At 41.6% G+C, this 10676-nt stretch overlaps 1 non-coding gene and 2 pseudogenes across 1 annotated transcript; 2 read left to right on the top strand and 1 right to left on the bottom strand.

Annotated features, from left to right (window-relative positions):
* Positions 1-2901: 2901 nt before the first annotated feature.
* On the bottom strand, positions 2902-3033 carry LOC117702063 (small nucleolar RNA SNORA17). The gene has a single exon (XR_004605959.1). It is a non-coding gene; the product is annotated as a small nucleolar RNA SNORA17 (small nucleolar RNA).
* A 1379-nt stretch (positions 3034-4412) lies between these two features.
* Positions 4413-4978, top strand: LOC117702061 (G-protein coupled receptor 12-like; annotated as a pseudogene).
* A 983-nt stretch (positions 4979-5961) lies between these two features.
* Positions 5962-6781, top strand: LOC117702062 (TATA box-binding protein-associated factor RNA polymerase I subunit D pseudogene; annotated as a pseudogene).
* The last annotated feature ends 3895 nt before the right edge of the window (positions 6782-10676 follow it).

The following is a 10676-nucleotide window of genomic DNA, read 5'->3' as shown; positions in this document are numbered from 1 at the left end:
TTTTCTCTGCCCTGGCTTCTGAGTGCTGAATCACAGCTATGCTGGTTATTTTCTTGTCAAGTTGACACAGCATCTGGGAGTTAGACTTGATAGTCATGGGGAAGACGAAAGCTCAGCTGAAGAAATATCTCCATGGGGTGCTTTCAGGCAAGTCTGTGCTTTGTTCTTGGTTAATGATTGACATGGAAGGACCCAGCTCACTATAGGAGGTATCACCCTTGGGTCTGTGATTTTGGGATGCATAAGAAATCACACTGAGAAGCCACATAAAGCAAGCAAGGAAGCCGAACTCACTCATGGCCTCTGCATCAGTTCTTGTTTCCAGGTTCCTGCACTGAGTTCCTGCCCTGGCTTTCCTCAGTGATGAACCATGTTTGAAAAATGGAAGTCAAATAAACCCTTTCCTCCCCAAGTTAGTGTTAGTCAGTGTTTCATCACAGCTATAGAAACATAAGGAAGATAGCAGGCAAAGGTTACTTTGCCCAGCAAGATTTCCTCGTTATTGGTCTTCCCTTGTCCTTGAGCAACAGTTTCTGGATACATCATAGAGTCATCATCCTGTTTATCTTGTCTGTCTGTCTGTCTGTCTGTCTGTCTGTCTGCCTGCCTGCCTGTCTTTCTGTCTGTCTGATTGTCTTTCTGTCACCACTGAGAAGAGATCTGTTCCATCTAGTCTGATCTCATGCTGAGAAAGAAAGTGCCATGTCAAGGAGCTAGTGCCAGGAAAACTCTCCAGCCAGTTTTGAGCACCCAGCAGTTATGGCAGGAATAGCTCTTAGGGTAGGCCTATCTGGAGTCCATTCCTAGGGTAGATTCTGTCTGTCCTGTGGGTGATGTCCTAGTATCTCAAATGGTGCTCAGCCTCTTTCTCTATATGATGCTTTTACTCATATTTGTCCCAGACATCAGTTAAAACTTCACAAAAAACAAATGACAGTATCAATATTTATTTTATTTCTTTTAATTCCTCTGTGTGTATGGTAGCTTGGGTGCCTATGTCCTTCTTGTGTGTGCATTTCCTGTAGAGGCCAGAAGAGGGCATGGGACCCCCTGAAATGGATTACATCAGGTTGTGAGCATTCATGTGAGTGCTGGAAACTTAACCTGGGTCCTTTGAAGAGCAGACACTGCTCCAAACCCCTGAGCCATCTCTCCAGCCCCTAAGCACAAACACTTAAAGAAAACTGCAGGTGTCCTCCTTAGGTGTCCTGTACCTTTTAACTATTTAAAGGTTCTACTTGAGTGCACCCTGTGAGGGCATGTTAGGTTACCTCTGCTCAGAGATTGATGGGACATTTGAGACACCTTACATATTTAGTGCTGTTGTCAAGCAAACTATTGTTGTTGTTGTTGTTGTTGGAGACAGGTTTTCTCTGTGTAGTCCTAGCTGTTCTGGAACTCACTCTGTAGACCAGGCTGGCCTCAAACTCAGAAATCCGCCTGCCTCTGCCTCCCAAGTGCTGGGATTAAAGGCATACACCACCACTGCCCGGCAAGCAAATTATTTTTAAGGTAAAAATTATATTATATGTACACAATACCATAATTGTTTGCTCAAAGAGAGTAGGTATAGAGAGGACAACCTGAATGTCAGTTTTCTCTCTGAATAGGATTGATGAGGAAAAGGAGAAATGCCCAGAAAACATCACTGGCCATTTTGTAGGTTGAGAGTCCAGGTATAATGCAGACTTTCACATATTCATAAAATAGAACTCACTAGTTTCTTATCATTTATTAAGCTTACACAGAATCATATAAACTTGAGCAAGAAATATAAAGTTCAGATGCAACAGCCTCACCCATAGCTATTCACAGAGACATAGGGTATTAAAGCAGTTGGCTTATAGAAGTGTATTCAAATACCTCAACAACATATAGTTAAACAAAGCATGACAAGATAATTTCCAAATAGCCAAAAGCCTTTGAAGAACTTAAATGATAATTTTTTTTTAAATTTCAAAGCATTTCTACTGGTTCTAAGAGAATTTCACAATATACCCTATTGTCTACATGTTTTTGCTTGCAAGTGTTCCTTGCAATGACTTCTTGATCTGGGTTAAGGCCTCTAGCTTCTGATACTCTATCAATACAAGAACCTCACTGGGACCTTTCTAAGATACACTGTGTTGCCCTGTGCCACACAGATATTGTAGTCCTGGATTTGTAGGACCAGCCACTTTGTGGCACTCCAGCAGTTCATTGATGAAGTAGATGTTGGGGTGGGTGAGCCAATTGAAAGCCTGAGAGGTATCTGAGGTGGTCAGCCTCCTGACCTTCACACACACACACACACACACACACCACACACACACACACAGACACACACTACCAGAGCAAGCTCTGCTGTTCAGCCCTAGCTGGACATCAGCCTGGTGCTTTGGTGGTAATAGACCCTGCTGCTACAGAGCCAATCCATGCCCTTGGTGGCGCATAGGCCAGAACCCCACCAGGGTTTTGGGTGGTATCACTGTCTACTCACATCAGGATGTTTCTCACTGCCCTCAAGTCTCCAGTTCTGCCTCTCTCATTGTGTAAACATCCTTCTTAATCCTCTTAATGATGCTGAAGTCTTTCAGTGTCTGGGATCATATCAGCAGTGCTCTGCCCCATTCACACACTATGGGTGCTGGACACTGGTCACCAGGCATGGAGTATGCCTCTACCCACCCTCAAGTGACTGGTGGTCATCTTAGGTTAGTTCCCTGTCTGAACCCCTTGGCGCTGGACTGGTGGCTGGACTGGTGGTCATCTCAGGCTCTCTCATTGCTTGGCTGTTCAGATGGCCCCATGCAGAGGTTTTCTGTCTCAGACTCACTCCCACCCTGGGCCTGCAGTCTTTGCCCTGGGAGCCTGTTCTGGCCTGGGTGGCTGGTGGTCATTTCAGGCTCAATTTTTTCAAGGAGTGTTAGGCTACTAATCATTCAGGTGTTCACAGGTTGGAACACTGAGGACAGACACAGCCTCTCTCCTCTCTGTCACCTCCTGACTCACAGGTGACTCAGCAGCAGCACCTCCAATGTCTCCAGGGGCAGGAAGTTTTTTGTTTTAAATTAAATTAAATTAAATTAAATTAAATTATTTATTTATGTGTGTGTCACACAGGCAAAATCCTGGGTATGTGGGCATATATGCACATATGTGTGTATGAGCCAGAGGGCAGCAGGCTCAGGTGTCATTCCTCAGGTGCTATTTTGGGGTCCAAGTTCCCTCACTGACCTGAGAGTGCCTAAGGCTGGACTTGCTGGCAAGTGAGCCCCAGGGGTCTACCTCTCATGGTTTCCTATCTAAAACAAGTCCAGCTTTTGTCTGTTTGGTTTCAAGTGGGCTATGGGGATCATACTCAGGCCCTCACATTTACATGGTGAGTGCTTTATCCACTGAACCATTTCCTTAGCACCCAATTATCAGATAAGCATGGATTATTTTCAATTGTCTATACTGTCAGTAAAAAATGCAGAGGGAGATATACCATCCTTTGAACCTTCCAAAGGCCAATCAACTAATGAGCTTTAATAACTGCAGAAAGGTGGGGATGGTGGGAGGCCAGACCCAAATTATCTTCAGGCAACTATAGCACCCATCATAGCTACTCATTAACATTTTTTTTCTTCCCAATCCCACATTTTTGTGACCATTGTGTAACTCTTTGGTTTGTGAAGACAGAGCACTAGTTTCCAACTAATCATTAGCTGAGAATGTTGTTAGCCCACATCTGAGGCCTACAGATCCCCTGCTTTGCTTTAACCCTCCTTCCAAATGTTTCCATCCCTGTATGTGACAGGCACCTCATTTATGACTCTTTATTCTGTTACTGTAAACACTTCACGAAGGTGGCAATCAATTGATCAATCAAGAAAAAGCCAACAGCTAATGGCTGGAAAGAGAAACAGAGAGAGAGACAGAGAGAGAGAGAGAGAGAGAGAGAGAGAGAGAGAGAGAGAGGTGGTACCTCTAGGTTGCCTAGGCTAGGACACAAGAGAGAAAAACAGAATTGCCATAATATGGTGGGAGACAGTTCAGGTTTAGAGCTGAAGGAGAGAACTGGCAACCATTGAGGTAGAGGGCATGTTAAGGATAAGCTAGTGTGTGTGTGTGTGTGTGTGTGTGTGTGTGTGTGTGTGTAGGGAGCTGCTTGGCAGGTGGCTGGGGGGGGCACTATCCTCCAGAAGCATAAAGTGGAGTAGCCAAGCTTCATGCTACAGAAAGTTACATCTGCATTCTTCAACCATGGCCACTCATATTTGGTGTCGATAATTCACATCGAATTACATATGAAGATATTCAGTCTCATAGTATTTATAACAAAATGCAAAGGACAAGTATTGGCATAAGACACTCTAAGATCAAGTTCTCAGCACAAAGATTTAGTTGCCACATAAGGACTGGGCAAAGATAAGGAATAAAGACAGGAGATGAGAGATTCTGAGAATACTGTCACCTTTACCTATGTCACGCTAGTGTTCTGGGGAACCTCCATCTGCCTGGGGCTGCTGTCTGTCATGGATTGAAACTGCCTGAGAGACAAGTCCATCTACAGTGTGGTCAGACCTCCCACCAAGAACAATGCTGCCATTCTCTCCTTCTTTTTCCTCTTTATGTTTGCCATGATGTGTCATCTCTAAGCCCAGATTTGTAAGACTGTAATGAGGCATGCCTATCAGATAACCCTGCAGCATCACTTCCTGGCTACATAGCACTTCGTGACTGCCCAGAAAAGGGTCTGGACCCTGGCTCTCATCCTGGTGACCTTTGCTGCCTGCTGGATGCCATTCACCCACTATTCCTTCATCACTGTTTACAACACCTACCCTCCATCTATACCTATGCCACCCTCCTGCCCTTCACCTACAATTCCACCATCAACCCTGTCATATATGCTTTCAGAAACCAAGAGATACAGAAAGCCCTCTGCCTCATTTACTGTCTATGCATTCCTTCCACACTGTCTCAGAGAGCACAGTCGCCCAGCAATGTGTAGCAGCCTTCTCCCTATAGGCCAGTGCATCTACCAAGTGCCCTCACTGCTCAGGGCTGCCAGTGATTTCCTCCCCTTAAATTCTTTGTACTGGATCTCACAAGGAGAAGTGATAATATCTTTTAGACTTGTGTTGGCAGTGGAAATCATGTTGCCAGTGTTTAAAAAAAAAAACAAAACCAAACCAAAACAAAAAAACCCCTCAACTTCTTGGCTCAGCATTCCATTGTTTGGTTTGGGAGTTAGATTTGTTTGTTCTTTTGTTTGTTTGGAGAGTATAGTGGGACCTTCATGTGGCCATGAAATTATGCACAAGTTTTGGGATTTTGACCTAGACTTGAAAATAAATCAGAGTTTTTTAAAAAAAACTAGAGAAACTACTTTTTTCTGAACTTTTTTTTAACATCATGGTAGATCTTCTTTTTGTGTGTTTCTAACAGGATAGAAGGTTTTCATACAACCAAATTAGGTTATATATTTCCATTTGGAAGGTCTTGTGTTTATTTCCATGAACTCAGTAATAAGTGACCAATATCTAAGACACAGACTACTCCACTCTTTCTCTACTCTCAGCAGCAGTGACCACTCTTTAGAGCCACTCTGCAGTTTCTCTGTGCTACAGTTTGGTATGTGATCAGTTAGACCACAAATTGCAATATTTCCATGTTAAACCCAGAATTAAAAGAGTCATTTTTTTAATACACTTTTTGAAATATCCTTTCCAAAGTGAGTAGTGAAAAAAAAACCTGTTTCTATTGACATATGAGATAGAACTGTTTAGAGTTGTCACTGTGATTTTTAAAACTCTAGTCTGGTCGTTTTCAGAAAACAAAAGAGAAAACATTAACAGTATCTATTGGAAGTAGATTATATTTATTTTTAATATATTCTGAGAGAATAAATGGGTGTGACACTATTAAGAAATACACAAACATCACTTTTCAAATCTCTTTCTGTGAATAAATATATTGTTATTTTTGGTTAATATGAATAGAATTGTTTTTCAGCATGAAGAACAAGAAAACTGGGTAAGGCAGAGAAAAGTGACGTCTCAATCAGAAGTGAATTCTGTTGACTGTGTGGCATCGGATAGAGCTGGAGATAGATATGGAAACCAAAGTGATGATTCATCTGATAGCAGCTTATTTAAAACACAGTGTGAACCTTCACCTACACAAAAGCAAAGACCACCCTACTGTGAAATGTGTTACTTCACCTGCAAATGTTTGAAACAGATTCATCAAGTGACTCTTCTCTAGAACCAAGGCCTTTGACTTTAAAGGCTATTTTTGAAAGATTTAAGAAAAAGAAATAGAAAAAGGAGGAAAAAAAGAGGAAATATAAGCCAAAATTAAAACCAAGAGGAAGACCATATGGATCAAGGAACACTAGAGGGTCACAAATAGATGCAAAACAAATTAAAAACAAAGGAGCTGTGTTTCCATTCTTAGAATCTGAAAGTGGAAGAAAACCTTTACTTTGTAAGCAAATTTTAACATATGAGCAAGCTGTTGCAAGAGGATTTTTTCACCACATTGAAAAACTCAAGTATGAACACCACCTTAAAGATTTAGAAAAGGGAAAGATTTAGAAAAGGAAGACCTTGACAGCCATAGATACAAGTATATGGAGGATGATGGTCTGCTCTCTCCTATTGAAGAGCCATTAACTGAAGACAAAGCAACAAATCCTCAGTCTGAATGTGATATCAAGTTGGTTGAAGACAGTTGCTTCATAATAAGTTCAAAATTCTCAAGGAAGAGAAACTTAGAACAAGAGAAGATTAAGAAAGAATCTACATTCTAAAAAAGCCAAAGCCAAAGATGCCATACAGGGCACAGAAGGACCTGGAAAGGAGATGAACATGTGACTATCAAAGAAGGTAAAGAACACAGATGACTGCATATGCCAAATAGATCAAGAAACATAAGAATCGCTGAACCAGTCTGGGAAAGAAGATAAACTTGCTGGGGAGAAGCTAATAAATACTCAGTAAAGCTCAAAAAAAGATGACTAGAATTAAGTATTATAAATTGAAATTTTTCTGGTTCATGTTGTTGTTAGCTCAAAATGGATGTGAAGGTCTGTGGCATGCCCAGCTAACATGAGTGGTGTGTACCAGCTGTGTCCTGTGTGTTCACAAGAAGAATGACCACATGTCAGCTGGTGAAAAGTTTAATTTCCTTTCACCAGAAGACATTATCAGTGCAACAAGGACTCTGATGCCTGCTTTCAGACAGCAAAGGTTTACCTGAAAAATTACTATAAGAAGTGACTTAAAACACTATATAAGGTCATTTTGCCTGAGTGTCATTTTCTGTGAAAGCAGACAGATGCAGACCTAACTACTGTTGCTCTGTGTGCAATGGGCTCATGGCTGTGTTTACACAGGAAGTGAAAGAATTCCTGAATGGTACATCAAGATCAGTATTTCACAGTTCTTGGTGGAGGATCATTTGTAATAGGTCCCCCCCAAAGGCTTGTCCTAATTGGTAGGGCCATGGTGATTTTGGGGACTAGTTTTTCAAAGCCTGCATGCCAAACCCATTCCTGAGAAGTTGCTTCTCAAGTGTCTCAAGTGAGAATACATCTCCTACTTGAATCTGTATCTCCTCTCTGAGACTATTTATGGTTTCATGAGAGGAAGTAAAATATAGTGTATAATCACCTCACTCCCAATCCAGCTGACAGCTTTAAAACATTTATATTGAATATCAGGATGGGCTTGGTAGAAAAGAATGGGTTGGGTCTTTTTATTTATTTATTAAATGTCTTATTCATGTATTTGTTTTACTTACATATATGTACATATGTGTGCAGGTACTGTGAGAGGCCACAGGTATCTAACTGGCCTGGAGTTACAGCTGGTTGTGAGCCACCAGGTGCTGGGATAGAACATGGGTCTTCTAGCAACAGCAGTCAGTGCTCTTAACCACTGAGCCATCTCTCCAGCCGCAATAATTTAGTTTAGAGATGAGCATGGAAATCTTGTAATGGGTCCTTAAAGCAACAGATGATGTTTGATGGGAAGGAGAGCTCTCATTTGCACATCTCTGGTAGGAAATACAGGAGAACAGTCAGTTTGCCTGTCCCATGTATGTTCTCAACCCAATGCCTGCTGTTTTACCAGCTTTTTCTTCCTGTCTTTCTTTTTAAATATAACTGTGAAAATAGATGTTTGTGGCAAGAAAATCAGAGCTTCAGAGAGAGGTGAAGAAGCAGGCTGAGGCTTCAGACTGTAGAGTGGGGCTAGAGCAGAAGGCAGGCTTTCCACTGTTTTTTCCCTGCCCCTCCATAATGTTGTCTTTGATCCCTCACTCCACAGAAAGCTGCCTTTGAACAGGTCACTGTCACACAATCTGGGTTCTATAATTAAGAAAAAGGTTCTCTTTTTAAAATCACATGTGGACCAACAACCAGTGTGGGTAAATGTTTGTGTACACTGGGCACTGGGTAAAATGATCTTTTTTTTCTTTTTTCTTTTTTGGATATTTTATTTACATTTCAGATGTTATTCCTTTACCCCATTCCCCCCCCCAGAAACTCCCTATCCCATTCCCCCTCCTCCTGCTTCTATGAAAATGTGGCCTTATTCCCCATCACCCCCACACACACTTTCACCTCCCCACCCTTGGATTCCATCACATTGGCTTCCAGACTTCATGGGACCAAGAATCTCTTCTCCCACCTATGCCCAACAAGGTCATCCTCCCCTACATATACAGCTAGAGCCATGGTTGTCTACCTATGTGCTCCCAGGCTGGTGGTTTAGACCCTGGGAGCTCTGGTTGATTGGTATTGTTGCTCTCCTTATGGGGCCACAAACCCTTTCAGCTCCTTCAGCTCCTTCTCTCTAACCCCTCCATTGGGAACCCCTTGAACAGTTCAGTGGTTTGCTGTGAGCATCTGCCTCTGAATATGTCAGACTCTGGCAGACCTCTAAGGAGATGGCCACATCAGGCTCCTTTCAGCATGACATCCACATCAGTATCTACCTTTGGTGACTGCACATGGGATGGATACCCAGGTGGGATAGTCTCCAGATGGCCCCTTCTTCAGTTTCTGTCCCACACTTTGTCTCCATACTTGCTCCCTTGAGAATTTTGTTACTCCTTCTAAGAAGGACCAAAGCACCCACACTTGGTCTTCCTTCTTCATGATCTTCATGTGGTCTGTGAGTTGAATCTTGGGTATTGCAAACTTTTGGGCTAATATCCAATTATCAGTGAGTGAATACCATGTGTGTTCATTTGTGATTGGGTTACCTCACTCAGGATATTTTCTAGTTCCATCCATTTACCTCAGAATTTCTCAAACTCATTGCTTTTAATAGTTGAGTAATACTCCATTGTGTAAATGTCCCACATTTTTTGTATTCATTCCTCTGTTGTAGGATATCTGGGTTCTTTCCAGCTTCTGGCTATTATAAATAAGGCTGCTATGAACATATTGGAGCATGTGTCTTTGTTATATGTTGGAGCATCCTCTGGGTATATTTCCAAGAGTGGTATAACTGGGTCCTGTCCAATTTTCTGAGGAACCACCAGACTGATTTCCAGAGTGTTTGCACCATCTTGCAATCCCACCAACAATGGAGGAGTGTTCCTCTTTCTCTACATCCTCACCAGCATCTGCTATCACCTGAGTTTTTGATCTTAGCCATTCTGACTGGTGTGAGGTGGTATCTCAGGTTTGTTTTGATTTGCATTTCCCTGATGACTAAGGATGTTGAATATTTCTTTAGGTGCTTTTCAGCCATTCGAGTTTCCTCAGTTGAGAATTCTTGTTTAGCTCTGTACCTCATTTTATCATTTTTAATAGGGTTATTTGGTTGTCTGGAGTCTAATTTCTTGAGTTCTTTCTATATATTGGATATTAGCCTTCTATCGGATGTGGGTTTGGTAAAGATCTTTTCCCAATATGTTGGTTGCTGTTTTGTCCTATTGACAATGTCCTTTGCCTTACAGAAACTTTGCAATTTTATGAAGTCCCATTTGTCAATTCTTGATCTTAGAGCATAAGCCATTGGTGTTCTGTTCAGGGACTTTTCCCTCATGCCCAGGTATTGAAGGTTCTTCCCCACCTTCTCTTCTATTAGTTTCAGTGTATCTGGTTTTATGTGAAGGTCTTTTATCCACTTGGACTTGAGCTTTGTACAAGGAGATAATAATGGATCAGTTTACATTCTTCTACATGTTGTCCTTCAGTTGAACCAGTGCTATTTGTTGAAAATGTTGTTCTTTTTCCACTGGACAGTTTTAGCTCCTTTGTCAAAGATCAAGTTACCATGGGTGTGTGGGTTCATTTCTGGGTCTTCAATTCTATTCCATTGATCTTCCTGCCTGTCTCTGTACCAATACCATGCAGTTGTTTTTATCATTATTGCTCTGTAGTGAGGTCAGAAATGGTGATTCCTATAAAAGTTCTTTTATTGTTGAAGATAGTTTTTGCTATCCTGTGTTTTTTGTTATTCCCAATGATTTTGAAAAATTTTCTTTCTAACTCTGTAAAGAATTGAGTTTGGATTGTAATGGAGATTGCATTGAATCTGTAGATTGCTTTTGGCAAGATGGTCATTTTTACTATATTAATTCTGCCAATCCATGAGCATGGGAGATCTTTCCATCTTCTGAGATCTTCTTCAATTTCTTTCTTCAGAGGCTTGAAGTTCTTGTCATATAGATCTTTCACTTTCTTGGTT

The sequence above is a fragment of the Arvicanthis niloticus genome, unplaced genomic scaffold, assembly GCF_011762505.2.
Source record: "Arvicanthis niloticus isolate mArvNil1 unplaced genomic scaffold, mArvNil1.pat.X pat_scaffold_407_arrow_ctg1, whole genome shotgun sequence".
NCBI lineage: Eukaryota > Metazoa > Chordata > Mammalia > Rodentia > Muridae > Arvicanthis > Arvicanthis niloticus.
The sequence above is the reverse complement of the archived record's forward strand: the minus strand, read 5'-3'. Positions and strand labels throughout refer to the sequence as shown.